Below are 15,093 nucleotides of genomic sequence, written 5' to 3' on the forward strand. Positions count from 1 at the left end.
TCGTTCTCTTTCTTGATTCCGTTGCTGCTCCTACATATCTGTGAGTTTTCATTGACTGGAACATTTCTGTTTATTGAGTTTTCAGGATGTGTTGTTATACACCAGGGCAGTTATTCAAAAGTAAGTAGAATGCAGGCCTTACTGTTTATTATACTTAATTAAACTCATAAATACATATAACAAGGTATTTGTTTAAGCCTGCAGGGTTAAGAAATAAAGATTGTTTTGTCCAAGTGAATAGCCTGGAGCCAATGAAACTTCTAAGACATTGTCTTCTCTTCTCTGAAGTTGAGAGGATTCCTTAACCACGTGTGTGTTTTGAGGATACATAAGTGAAGCAATGGAGAGCACTGTTACGTTTTCATGGAGTTAGGTCTTTGTAAAGATTGTTACGTAGATTCTCATGTATTTAACAGTTTCAAAAATGATTGAAAGTTAAGAAATACTCAAAATTATTAGGAATAAGAAATATCCCCAAGTAACTGCAATTGGCTTTGATAAAAAAAAAAAAAGTTAACTTATTTTACTAAAAGAAAGCTTTAATAAAATTAAAATGAGCAATGGCTTAAAGCTATTTTCTCTTTCATTTCATTTTCTTCTTAAATCTGCTTCTTGACAGATTCTTATTTGGAATGTGGTTGTACTTTTTTTTTTTTTTAAGAGTTGCCATTCATGCTGTAAGTCTCAGCATCTTTAAAAGAATTTAAGGAAAAACAGAGGGACATTGTTCTAATGATTCTTCTATAAGAGTTTGCTCTGCCTAACCCCATAGAAGTCCAGAGGTGTCCAAAAGCTGTGGTTGTAAAGTCCTGAAGATAAGAAGATCCTCCTTTTATCTTAGTCCTTTCTTTTTGCCATATTGTCTCTCTTGTGGCTACAAATCATATAAACCAAATCCCTTTCTGTTGAGAAGCTTTGAAATTTAATATTTAGCTCTGGAAACTATGGGGGATGTTGTGAGGATAGAGATAAGGAAGAATTAGCCTGCACTTTATGTATCTATAATTTTTCAAATAATTTTGAAATATTTTTAATAGAAAAAGAGAAAGAAGATCTTTGTAGACAATATCTCATTTAGATTGATATGTTAAGATAGATAGATAGATAAATAGATGGATAGATTCCATCTTGTAACCAAAACAACTTCAATTGAAATCTCAGTTCTGCCACTTTCTATTTGTCAATTTTGGACAAGTTACATAATCTTTGTTGTCTTTCTTTCTCTTTCTAGATAGATAGATAGGTAAATAGATGTTAGAAATACATGCATATATGTGTGTGTATATCCTTCTCTGGTGGTTCAGTGACAAGAAATCCACCTGCCAATGCAGGAGTTGGGTGTTCAATCCCTGGGTTGGAAAGATTCCCTGGAGTAAGAAATGGCAAACTACTGAAGGATTCTTGCCCGGGAAATTCCATGGACTGAGGAAGCTTATAAGTTACAGTCCATGGGGTTGCAAAAGGGTTAGACATGACTTAATAATCAAGCAACAAGAATGTGTGTGTATATAGAAATATGTATATGTGAGTACATAAATATGTACAATAGTTAGGTTGACTAAATAGTAGATGGAGTAGCCTTTAAATGTTGCACCAGTTAAGTCTAGATTACATCCAGCTGCATGAAACTTGAAATTCAGATAAGGTGCCTTAATCATTTAGAGTTTCATTTTTTCACACATCATTAAAAGTCTCAGTGTCGGCAGTCCAAGAATAGACCTCTGGTTCTGCAGTGCTGCCATGCACCAAGCTCTTCCACATTTCTGTTCAGCTATATGGAGTAGATTTTTTTTCTTTATGCTCACACAATAATTGCACGATCTCTAGGCACAAAGGAGCAATGGATGAAAAAGTCAAAGTTGCTTGATACCTTATTAGACCTTTTCCATCATACTAACCATCGTGCTTCTCAAAGCAACTACTGGGACACATAATCATCCTTACTCTTATTTTAATTAGGACATCACTTCTCTAAGCTAAATTGTTTAATAAAAAACAAGAAACAAATGATTCTTTTAAAGCAGCTGACAGTGTTTAGCAAAATTCCAGCTTTTTGGCTGACAAATACTCACTATTACCCTTCTTCCCACAAAGAGAGCAAAGTCACTCTCTTGAAATATAGGTGCTTGAAATACAAGGACTCTGGATGATGGGAAAATCCTTTTCATTATTGCAGTCACCAAGACTGATCATACTAGTTTATTTTTTCTCCCACCAAACATGTGGTAAGATTTTACTTCCCTACTTGAACATAGCAATGACCAAAGACATGTGAGTGGATGGAACATCACTTTGGCCTTGAAGCTTTAAGAATCAGCCCTATGTACTCATTTTCACTCTGCACAACAAGGCAGGGGGCTTTTAAGAGGGTGGTTCCTGACTCAGCCTAGATCTAAAAGGAGGTGGTATGGAGCAGAGTTCCCAAGAAGCTGTGCTGTTAATACAACAAACGAAAGAAACAGTTTTTCTTATTTTCAGCCACAGAGTTTCAGGAATCATTTGATACCTGATTAATTTGGAAGTTGGCTCTTAAAGAACTCTATTTCTGTAATAGAAACATCAAATATGAGGCTCTGGCTTAATGCTCACTTGGCAGATGAAGAAGAAACCTCTCTTGGAGGCTGGAAAGATGGGGATCCTTTCATGCAGTGGGAAGCACTTGCTAGAATGCTTGCCTGAGATATCATGGAAAGCAGATAATGTTCTCAAGGTAGGTGTAACTTTAAAAGAAGAAATTGAACAAAAAGAACAAACATGGTGTGTGTTGATTACTATAAGTTGCATTTAAAGAGAAGTCATAAGAAATGAGTTCAGAGAAGAGAGGGTAAGTATGTGGGGAGGAATGGAAGAGACTAGAGCAAGTTAAAAATTTGCAGAATTATAGGGCTGCATGGCTCAGACGGTAAAGCATCTGCCTGCAGTGCAGGATACCTGGGTTCGATCCCTGGGTCAGGAAGATGCCCTGGAGAAGGAAACGGCAATTCACTCCAGTACTCTTGCCTGGAAAATTCCATGGACAGAAGAGGCTTGTAGGCTACAGTCCATGGGGCCACAAAGAGTTGGACACGACTGAGTGACTTCATTTCACTTCACTTCACATGCCAATTATATTATCGACCCTTAACCTATGAAAACCAAAACTAAGGAAAGCTTTGAGTGGCAAAGGCTGATAAAAATCATGCTTTGCAGGCCAAGATGAAGTAGTTCCCTTCCCCCAGGCACTTCTTATGAAATAAAAAGCCTTGGATATAATACAATAAGGGCTTATCTGGTAGCAGCTGGTAAAGAATCCACCTGCAATGCAGGAGACCCAGGTTCAATTCTCGGGTTGGGAAGATCCCTTGGAGAAGGGATAGGCTACCCACTCCAGTATCCTTGGGCTTCCCTGGTGGCTCAGATGGTAAAGAATTGGCCTGCATTGTGGGAGACCTAGGTTTAATCCTTGGGTTAGGAAATCCCCTGGAAGAGGGCATGGCAACCCAGTCCAGTATCCTTGCCTGGAGAATCCCCATGGGCAGAGGAGCCTGACAGCTGCAGTTCATGGTGTCACAAAGAGTTGGTCACAACTGAGTGACTAAGTACAACACAGTACATAATGCAATAAACTATTCTGAGAAGACTCTAAAGTGTGAAAAGAAAGAAGATAGGCTTTGTTGGTGCCCTGGAGCTTGAGAAATGACAAGACAGGAGAGAGAAATGAGAGGAGAGAGGAGACCTGTGGGTTCCCTGGGTTTCCCTACTGCTGTTCACGTATCCTAGAAAGGATGTTGTGACAGACTCAAAACTGGAACCACCAATGCAGCTGTGCTTAGCTGCTCAGACATGTCTGACTTTTTGCAGCCCCATGGACTGCAGCCTGCCAGGCTCCTCTGTCTATGGGAATCACCAATAGGCACATACAAAAAACTTCCACAAAAAAAAGCCTATCCCATTGGCCAAAGGATTGGGGAAATTATAGAGTGGAAGAAGAGAAGTATTTTTGGCAAGAACAGAAATCTTTTTGGCAATATCTAACTAGCTCAAATGAAATACTGCCCTTTCTTTGCTTCTTATAGGACAAAAAGAAGAGCTGACTTTCCACTCCAAAGTCCTGCCCATGATACAGTTGGCAAGCAGTGCTCTGATTTTCTTACACAGCAGTGTGTGAAGGGCCCAAAAAAGATGAATATGAAATTTAAAAAAAAAATAAATAAAAGGAGAGATAAATCCACAGTTAAAGTTAGATGCTTGAATATTCCTATCTATTAGAGAGGGACTACTGGAGAGAAAATAGGCAAAGTCATAGAACACTCACCAGCAAAGTCAGCCAAAAGGATCTAAGCACACATATAGGACATTCCATCCAACTGCAAGAGGCACATGTCCTTTCAAAATCCTATGGAACATTTACTAAGATTGTTGTTGTTTAATCACTAAGTAGTGGCTGACTCTCTGCAATACCATGGACTGTAGCCTGCCAGGCTCCTCTGTCCATGGGATTTCCCAGGCAAGAATACTGGAGTGGGTTGCCATTTCCTTCTTCAGGGTATCTTCCTGATAAGGGATTAAAGCCCAGGGATCAAATCTGCACTGCAGGCAGATTCTTTACCACTGAGCCACCTAGAAGTCCTTTACGAAGATAGACCATAAAATAATTCCAAGAAATTCCTAGGTCTACTATGTCATTTTGGTAAGTTAACAGAATATAAACCCAATATATGGAAAACAATACAGTTCTATCTATAAATAGCAAACCTATGGCAATTGAAATAAAAAGACAATGCTATTCATAATTGCTTGAAAGAAAATGAAACACGTAAGTGTGCAACTATCAAATCATTTGCAAGACCTGTATATAAAGAATTATAAAAATCCAATGAAACAAGTTAGAGTGTAAGATTCAACATAGTGAAGGTGCCAGTCCCCTCTATGCAATGTTAGGGAGATTAAATAAATAGTCTTAGTTAGGCTTCAGAGTCCAAGCAGAGCAGACCTCTGACTTTGCTAGGAACCTGTCTGGACACTGCACTGACTGGGAGTGCCCTCACTGTCTACTGTGAGAGCACCACAGATAAGATGGGGAAAAATCCTGAGATTGTTGAGCCCCTGGAGGGGGTCTGAGCAACCAAGCCCCAGACTTAACAATGTATCAAATTTTACAAGGCAAGACAAATAGCATTAACATGAGACCAGAGGTGTGATTTGCTCACAGATTGATGATTAAATCAGTTTGCATCCTGGGATTATAAGTGGGAATGCCAAACTGCAATCTGTGCAGTCTCACCCTTGGAGCAGATGTCCTGCCTGGGACCATTTTGCCAATCCAGACTCCAGATGTGCTGTGATGCAGAGTTTCCCAGCGCTAACTGAGTGTGGATATGGGCACAACTCAATTTGGTGACGTATCCTCTGCTGTTTCTATTACTCTTTTCTTTTAATGTTAGTATATTGAAAGTAAGTTAGGGAATTCTCTAATAAATATTGGTATTATTTATTTGTATTGAACGAGTGGGTTATTTTGTTAACAAATCCTTTGAACCTGAGATAAAAGTGAAACTTTGGCAAAACATGCAGTTACAGTAAAAATTCCAGCAAGTTTATTATAGACATACTTACCTTAAAATTCGTATGGAAAAACAAGTACTTTAAAATAGATAAAACCACTTAGATGAACAACAACAAATTGGGAGAAATCACTCTGCTGTATCTTAAAGGTGAACATACAGCAATCATAATCAGGTCAATACTGATAGAGAAATAAACACATATTTAAGCAAACAAACTAAAGAACACAGACACATACAATAATGCGAAACTGAATTTTGACAACAGTGGAAAATCTGTGTTATGCAAAAAATCAAGCCCTTCAACAAATGCTAAAAGTATTGGATTTTCACAGGCAAATAATGAACCTTAACTTAAACATTATACAAATTAACTTAAAAAAAAAAAACCAACCAAACAAAAAAAACTCAAAACAGATTATGGACTTCAATCAATGTAAAGAATAAAATATAAAACTTTCAGGAAAAAAAGAAGAAATCTTTGAGATATAGGCCTAGGTGAAGAGTTTTTATACTTGATCTCAAAGCAAAATCCAGGGGAAAAGTTCATCAATTGGACCTCATCTAAATAAGATGTCTGTCTGTGAAAGCGTATGTGAAGAGGTGAAAAAGAACAAGCTACCAATTGGCAGAAAGTATTTCCAAATATCATATTTGACAGAGAATTTAGTATCTAGAATACATTAAGAATTCTCAAAATTCAACAGCTTAAACAACAATTCAGTTAGAAAATGGGCAAAAGATGGAAATATTTAGTTGAAGAAAACATAAATGGCAAATGAGCATAAGCAAATATGTTTACAATCATTTGCCATTAGAGAAATGCAAATTTAAAACGCACTAAGATATCATTACCCAGAATAACTAATAGTGATAATAGCACACAGTGAGCATGTGGAGAAACTAAATTTATTATACATTGCTCATCGGAATGTAACATATTACAGTTACTCTGAAAAAGAATATAGTGGCTTCTTACAAAACTACAACTTACCATATATATCATGGGCATTTATTCCAGTAAAATGAGAACTTATTTTCACATAAGGAAAGATGCATGAGAATATTTCCAGCAGCTTTATTTTTAATAGCTGTAAACTGGAGCAGCAAAAATGTCCCTCAAGTGATGAACAATTGAACAAACTAATTTGGAAAACTCAGCAGTGGCCACAGGACTGGAGAAGGTCAGTTTTCATTCCAATCCCGAAGAAAGGCAATGCCAAAGAATGCTCAAACTACCACACAATTGCACTCATCTCACATGCTAGTGAAGTAATGCCTAAAATTATCCAAGCCAGGCTTTGGCAATGCGTGAACGGTGAACTTCCAGATTGCAAGCTGGTTTTAGAAAAGGCAGAAGAACAAGAGATCAAATTGCCAACATCCGCTGGATCATGGGAAAAGCAAGAGAGTTCCAGAAAAACATCTATTTCTGCTTTATTGACTATGCCAAAGCCTTTGACTTGTGGATCACAATAAACTGTGGAAAATTCTGAAAGAGATGAAAATACCAGACCACCTGACCTGCTCTTGAGAAACCTCTATGCAGGTCAGGAAGCAACAGTTAGAACTGGACATGGAACAACAGACTGGTTCCAAATAGGAAAATGAGTACATCAAGGCTGTATATTGTCACCTTGCTTATTTAACTTATATGCAGGTTACATCATGAGAAACGCTGGGCTGGAAGCACAAGCTGGAATCAAGATTGCAGGGAGAAATAACAATAACCTCAGATATGCAGATGACACCATCCTTATGGCAGAAAGTGAAGATGAACTTAAAAGCCTCTTTATGAAAGTAAAAAAGGAGAGTGAAAATATTGGCTTAAACTCAACATTCAGAAAACGAAGATCATGGCATCTGGTCTCATCATTTCATGGGAAATAGTTGGGGAAACAGTGTCAGACTTTATTCTGGGGGTCTCCAAAATCATTGCAGATGGTGACTGCAGCCATGAAATTAAAAGACGCTTACTCCTTGGAAGGAAAGTTATGACCAACCTAGATAGCATATTGAAAATAGAGACATTACTTTGCCAACAAATGTCTGTCTAGTCAAGGCAATAGTTTTTCCAGTGGTCATGTATGGATGTGAGAGTTGGACTATAAAGAAAGCTGAGCAGTGAAGAATTGATGCTTTTGAACTGTGGTGTTGGAGAAGACTCTTGAGAGTCCCTTGGACTGCAAGGAGATCCAACCAGTCCATTCTAAAGGAGATCAGTCCTGGCTGTTCTTTGGAAGGAATGATGCTAAAGCTGAAACTCCAGTACTTTGGCCACCTCATGCGAAGAGTTGATTCATTGAAAAAGACTCTGATGCTGGGAGAGATTGGGGACAGGAGGAGAAGGGGATGACAGAGGATGAGATGGCTGGATGGCATCACCGACTCAATGGACATGAGTTTGGGTGCAGTCCGGGAGTTGGTGATGGACAGGGAGGCCTGGCCTGCTACAATTCATGAAAGAGTTGACATGACTGAGTGACTTAACTGGACTGAGTGGTCCATCCAGACCTCCATGGAATATAGCTTAGCAACAAAATGAGATGGACTACTGATATATGTAGCAACTTGGATGGAGCTTAAGGGAGTTGTTTGGGTGAAAAAAGGACAATGTCAAAAGTTTATATACTGCATGATTTCATTTACATTGCACTTTTGAATTAACAATATTATAGAATTAGAGAGCAGTTTAGTGATAACCAAAGATATGTGAGGTGGGAAGAAAGGTAGGTAGTTGTGACTATGAAACAGTAACAGGAAAGATCTTTGAAAAGGAACTATTCTGCATCTTGGACTGTGGGTGGCTCACAAATCTCCAAGTGTGATAAATTTGCATTAAAATGCATACATACATGCACACAATTAAGTACATGCAGAACTGATAAAACCTGAAAATGGATAAACTTTTATCAATGCTAATTTCTTGGTTGTGATATTGTGCTATGGGATGCAAAATGTTACCATGGGGATAATTTAAGTACAAGTATATGGAGCTTCTCTGAATTAATTCTTCTATGAATACATATTTTTCAACAATATTTGCAAAAAGAAACTTTGCATTAAGAATAAAATTGAGAATTTGGCTGACATCTCTTATGACATCCTCTGAATGAGTACTACGTCAGGACCAAGACTCAATGAGCTTGTGGCATGTCTTAATCTTCCCTTTCACCTCATGAGCAAGTGATGATATCCAGGGGCATTCTTACCTATGCAAGAATTAAGGGAAGATACACGTTTATCTAAAAAAAAAATAGAGGCTTTATGAAGGAATAAGGTAGAAATCTGTACTGTGATTCTCATTAGAAACAGTAAATTTGATTAATCAATTCTATAGGTTATCTCATGAATATGTCTATCAAAACAAAATTAATAAATGCAAAGTCTAGTAAAGAAAGCAATAGTGTTCTAATTATCTTTAGTTTTGGATAATAGCATGACATCAGTTAGGTATTGTGGGGAGAGAGCAAATTAGCCAAAAACATACGTTCAGGTTCTCTCACCCCACGTTTTGTAAATAATAACTATGTAATAGAGGATCTCATTTTTGGCACTGCGCATGTGCCTCACAAGGTACTCGCTTGGTCGTGTACTTTGTGCGGTATGCCTGTATAAGCTTCTCCTGGAAAAGCCCTGAAGGGTTGTGCACGATCATATTGCGTGATGTTATGTCTGCTGCTACGGATGCTGCACCAGCCACGAGAGAATAAACGCGTCTGCAGTTCCCACCGGCTCCTCTCCTTTTCTTCCAGTTTCTTAGCTCGCACCTTGCCTACCACGGATTCAGCTGAGTGCTGCCCAGTGAGATGCAGCAAGATAACTGGTGCTGTGAGCGGGATCGCTGATACAGGTATGAGTTTTGCTCATGTGAAAGCGCAGTACTCCCCAACTAAAATTTATAATCAATATGTATGCTATATCTAGATGTTTAATTCTAGTTAACTGAGTGAAAGTTCAGGGATGATGAACTTTAATAAGCAAATGATTATTTATTTGGACTTCAGAAGCTGGTTAGGAGCTGAAGCTGCTTAGTAAAAATTCTTCTCCAGTAAATTCGAGAGTTTTGCCATTAAGTGAAACGCTAGCAAATATATGTCCTCTAGGGAGAAGATGATACAATGATGATAATCTGTTCATTTACTTTTCCTGAATGGGCAAGCATCGAAGCCTGCCTCCCTTTTACTTGAAAGTAAAAGTAGAATATAAGTTGAAAATGGTTTTATAATGAGAGTGGATAGAAATGAGTCCCTCTCTGGGCACAAGAATGTGTTCCAGAAGCATGGAGATCTTTCTTGTATTTGTTAAATAGTGAATATTTGGAAGTTCATAATAGCTATTGAACTTATTTGTTCCTGAATTTATTTACATATGCAATAGTTCATCTACTGATGTAACATCATCTTTTGAGTATGTTCCAAAAAATCCTACAGGTCATGAGTATCAACATATTTCCCATTCTTATAGAATTCAAAAATTAGTGATGCAACTGATACTCAAGTAACTGGAAAACTATGCTGTGCTAGTTAAGGGTCGGCATAGGAATTTCTCTAGTTGTCATGAGTTTGTTCTCTTTCCTTCATTGGATCCTCCTTCTGACATTAATTGCTGGGAAGGAAGGCTTAGCTTAGAAGATAGAGAGAATTGAGAAATAAAGTGATTACTTATCAGTTTTCTAGCCCTTCCTCCCCAACAAATATTAACTGTATATGTGTGTCTGTGTCCTAAGTCTCTTTAGCCATGTCTGGGTTTTTGCAACCCTATGGACTGTATCCTGTTAGGCTCCTCTGTCCATGGGATTCTCCAGGTAAGAATACTGGAGTGAGTTGCCATAGCCTCCTCCAGGTTATCTTCCTGACCTAGGGATTGAAAACACATCTCTTATGTCCTTTGCATTAGCTGTCAGGTTCTTGACCACTAGCGCCAGCTGAGAAGACCAGAATGTATATAATTGTTTGTTATTAATTTATTTAGCAAACATTTATGAACATTTATCACAAGAGAGGTATTCCACTATTAGCAAATATAGCCTCAGAAATATCATTTATTTAAAGTCATTATTCTTATTCTCAAAGCATTATATCTTGAATGTTGAAATATAGACGATATAAGTATGCAGATGCCAACAAATTCCACAACCTAGAAAAAATGAACAAGTTTTGAGAAACACAGAGTCCACCAAACCTGAATCAAGATGAAATATATAATTTGAACAGACTGACCAGTAAAAGTGTAATAAAACCTGTAAAAGAAGAAAAGAAAAGAACATCTCTCTGCAAATAAAGTTCAGGATCAGATAGCTCCGCAGGCAAATTCTAACAAGTACACAAAGAAGAAATCATAGCCTCCATCTCAAACACTTCCGAAAGATTGACAACATAAAACGTCTCCTAAAGATGATCAGCCTGATATCTAATCAGACAAAGACAGTACCAAATGAGAAAAGTACAGCCTGATATAAGTATGTGTATGGCTTTTTATGTAAACAGTAATGCCATTAATCAGGCAAAATTAAAATTCAAAATTTGCTGTAAGTTTTGGAAAACACACACTCAGCATATTCACTTTAAGAATGTCAATGATCTTGACTAAATAGAGTTAAAACTCATCTTTGCTGAACATCTATTATATGCAAACTTTCCTGCTCAGTGCTTTAGATTCAGTCCTCTGACAGTGATATTGATAGCTACGTTTTAAAGATGAATGAGTTTATGTGATTTGATATATAAATTTACTGACACACAGGGAAGTAAATGGCAGAGTAAGGAACCGGACTAAGGATTTGCTGTTTCTACACTACATGGTTTCCATTAAGCCACTGAGACTGGACACTCAAACTTATTCTGAAGGTGGTGTGAGTAAAGAAACTGTACGCTGAAGAATCTTTAAAGAGATTGGTTTGACTGGAGGATAGGATCCTTGGGAATGGGATGGGGGAGACTGGGTGGGTGAAAGAGACAGGAATGGGATGATGGACAGCTTTCCAAATCAGACTAAAGAAGAGTGAGGAGGTGTCCCTCTATAAGCTTTCAGGAGCAAGAGAAGACATGGGTGGAGTGATGCATGAAGGCATAGTGGTCTTGGACAGGACAAGTACCTTTCCTTGAGACTAGAGGGGAGGTGAAGAGAACCATTTATAATACTTTTTAATTTTTATTTTATATTGGAGTATAGTCAATTAACAACATTGTGATAGTTTCAGGTGTACAATAAAGCCACTCAAAAATACATATACATATACTCATTCTTCTCCAAACTTCTCTCTCATCCAGGCTGCCAAAAATATAGGACAGCACATAATATTAAATATTGAATTGGTTGATCAGGGAATAGATGGATATATTTTAAATTTTAGATTGAATTATTATTTTGTTTTAGCTGAAAAAATTTGTATTATGCTTTAAAAGGAATATTGCCAGTTATATAACTGACATATATATATATATAGTCCCCTCTTTTCAGATTCTATTCTCATATAAGTCATTGGAGTATAACGAGTAGAGTTTCTTTTGCTATTTAGTAAGTTCTTACTAGTTATGTATTCTACATATAGTAGAGTATATATGTCAATCTCAATCATCCAGTAAATGCCTCATACAGCATTGCAAGTCAACTATACCACAAAAATTAATTTCAAAACTTTAATAAGCATAGTATATTTCATTAATATATTTTATCATTTAAAAACTTAAATTTAAGTTGAATTGACCTTATATTCCATTTAAAATATTACATACTTGTTCATTTTTGTTATTCAATGAAATCAACTAAAATCTTGAAAGGCATTTTAGTTTCAGATTTTATCTAGTTTGTTTCTTAATGTTTCTAAGTTATTTCTACTCATGGTTTGCTTGGCCCTCAAATTATTTTTTTATCAATATCAGCTCAGTTCAGTCTCAGTTTTTGTCCGAGTCTTTGTGACAGGCTTCTTTGCCCATCACCAACTCCTGGAGCCCACTCAAACTCATGTCCTCTGAGTCAGTGATGCCATCCAGCTATCGCATCCTCTATCATCCCTTGCTCTTCCCACCTTCAATCTTTCCCAGCATCAGGGTCTTTTCAAGTGAGTCAGCTCTTCTCATCAGTGGCCAAAGTATTGGAGTTTCAGCTTCTACATCAGTCCACCCAATGAACATTCAGGACTGATTTCCTATAGGATGGACTGTTTGGATCTCCTTGCAGTCCAAGGGACTCTCAAGAGTCTTCTCCAACACTACAGTTCAAAAGCATCGATTCTTCAGCGATCAGCTTTCTTTATACTCCAACTCTCACATCCATACATGACTACTGGAAAAACCATAGCTTTGACTAGATAGACACTTTTTTAGCAAAGTAATGTCTCTGCTTTTTAATATGCTGTCTAGGTTTGTCATGGCTTTCCTTCCAAGGAGTAAGTGCCTTTTAAGTTCATGGCTGCAGTCACCATCTGCAATGATTTTGGAGCCCCCCCAAAACAGTCTCTCATCATTTCCATTGTTCCCCCATCTGCTTGCCATGAAGTGATGGGAATGGATACCATGATCTTAGTTTTCTGAATGTTGAATTTTAAGTCAATTTTTTCATTCTCCTCTTTCACTTTCATCAAGAGGCTCTTTAGTTCCTCTTTACTTTCTGCCATAAGGATGGTATCATCTGAGGTTATTGATATTTCTTCCAGCAATCTTGATTTCAGCTTGTGCTTTAATGAGCCTAGCATTTCACATGATGTCTGCATGTGTTAAATAAGCAGGGTGACAATATACAGCCTTGATGTACTCCTTTCACAATTTTGAACCAGTCCATTGTTCCATGTCTGGTTCTAACTGTTGCTTCTTGACCTGCATACAGTGTTCTCAGGAGGCAGGTCAGGTGGTCTGGTATTCCCATCTCTAATAATTTTCCACAGTTTGTTGTGATCCACACAGTCAAAGGCTTTGGCATAGTCAGTAAAGCAGAAATAGATGTTTTTCTGGAGCTCTCTTTCTTTTTCGATGATCCAGTAGATTTTGGCAGTTTAATCTCTGGCTCCTCTCCCCTTTCTAAATCCAGCTTGAACATCTGGAAGTTCATGGTTCTCGTACTGTTGAAGTCTGGCTTGGAGAATTTTGGGCATTAATATGCTAGCCTGTTAGATGAGTACAATTGTGCAGTAGTTTGACCATTCTTTGGCATTGCCTTTCTTTGGGATTGGAATGAAAACTGACCTTTTCCTTTCCTGTGGTCACTACTGAGTTTTCCAGATTTCCTGTCATTTTGAGGTCAGCACTTTCATAGAATCATCTCTTAGGATTTGAAATAGCTCCACTGGAATTCCATCACCTCCACTAGCTTTGCTCGTAGGAATGCTTCCGAAGGCCCACTTAACTTCACATTCCAGGATGTCTGGCTCTAGGTGAGTGATCACACCATTGTGATTATCTGGGTCATGAAAATATATCTGATCAATATAATCTTCCTTTAAATTTTCTTAGGATAGTTTACTCTTTCATCTTTGTTTTTACATAATTGATGTCTTTTTTATGTACTTTTAAATTGAAAAGGACTTACTGAAACTCTTCTGCTTTTACTTGGAACTTTTTTTTTTTGGTAAAGAATGGATTCTTCAATTTTTGTGTGCTTTCTCAGCTGCTTTCATTTTTGGCTGGAATATATGTGCATAATTAAGAAGTGATTTCTCTTCTTCTTGTTCAAACGTAATGTTGGCAGCTCCTTCTTGACATTTTAAATACTTTAATATGCTCTCATCTCATTTTGCTGAGGCCTGTTCTACTGTCAACTGCAATTTGACAGTTAGGCACCAATTCCAGGGCCTTATATTCATCAAGAATGGTGATCACTTCCCTGCAGCTGTCTTCACCATCTGTTAGAAAAATGAGTTTGGAATCCTCTGGAGATTTAGATAAGTGTCTTGCCTCACAGTGACTCCCTCTCCTTATGGGGTATCCTTATCCTACAAACAGTTGTTTTGTGTCTTGAGTCATTTAATTTACTTAATATAAGTAAAGCTTGGTTATCTTTCTCTTGTTGATACCCTGAGTGTCTCTAAGGCCTCTTAGTGCTTTGATTTTGGAGTTTCACGTTAAACTTACCTTAATCTGTACACTTTCCCCTACCTTTGCTTCCCTTCCCGTGGGAAAAGAATAATGACATCCAGAGAACTGCCCCAAGAATAGCAACTGGAGAAGTGAGGACAAGTTCTACCTCAATCTTTTGCTTATCTCATCAGCCAAAAAAAAAAAAAATTTGTATCCAAGTTGCCTTTGGACTGGGGGCTAAGGATGTTAGTAATAAATACTATTGCTGGGCTTGCCTGTGAACTGTGAGTTCTGCTGGATTTGAGATGAAGCAGGTGAGATCTCAAAGGCTGAAGAAATTCCCTTTGATAAGAATCTTCCATGTTAGAGCATTATCTGTGTTCCTGGATCTTTTCTTTTTTGGACAATCTGCTGCCAGTTAAATTCAGTTCAGTTCAGTTCAGCCACTCAGTCGTGTCCAACTCCTTGCGACCCCATGAATCGCAGCACACCAGGCCTCCCTGTCCATCACCAACTCCTGGAGTTCACCCAAACTC

Source organism: Capra hircus, chromosome 4, assembly GCF_001704415.2.
Source record: "Capra hircus breed San Clemente chromosome 4, ASM170441v1, whole genome shotgun sequence".
NCBI lineage: Eukaryota > Metazoa > Chordata > Mammalia > Artiodactyla > Bovidae > Capra > Capra hircus.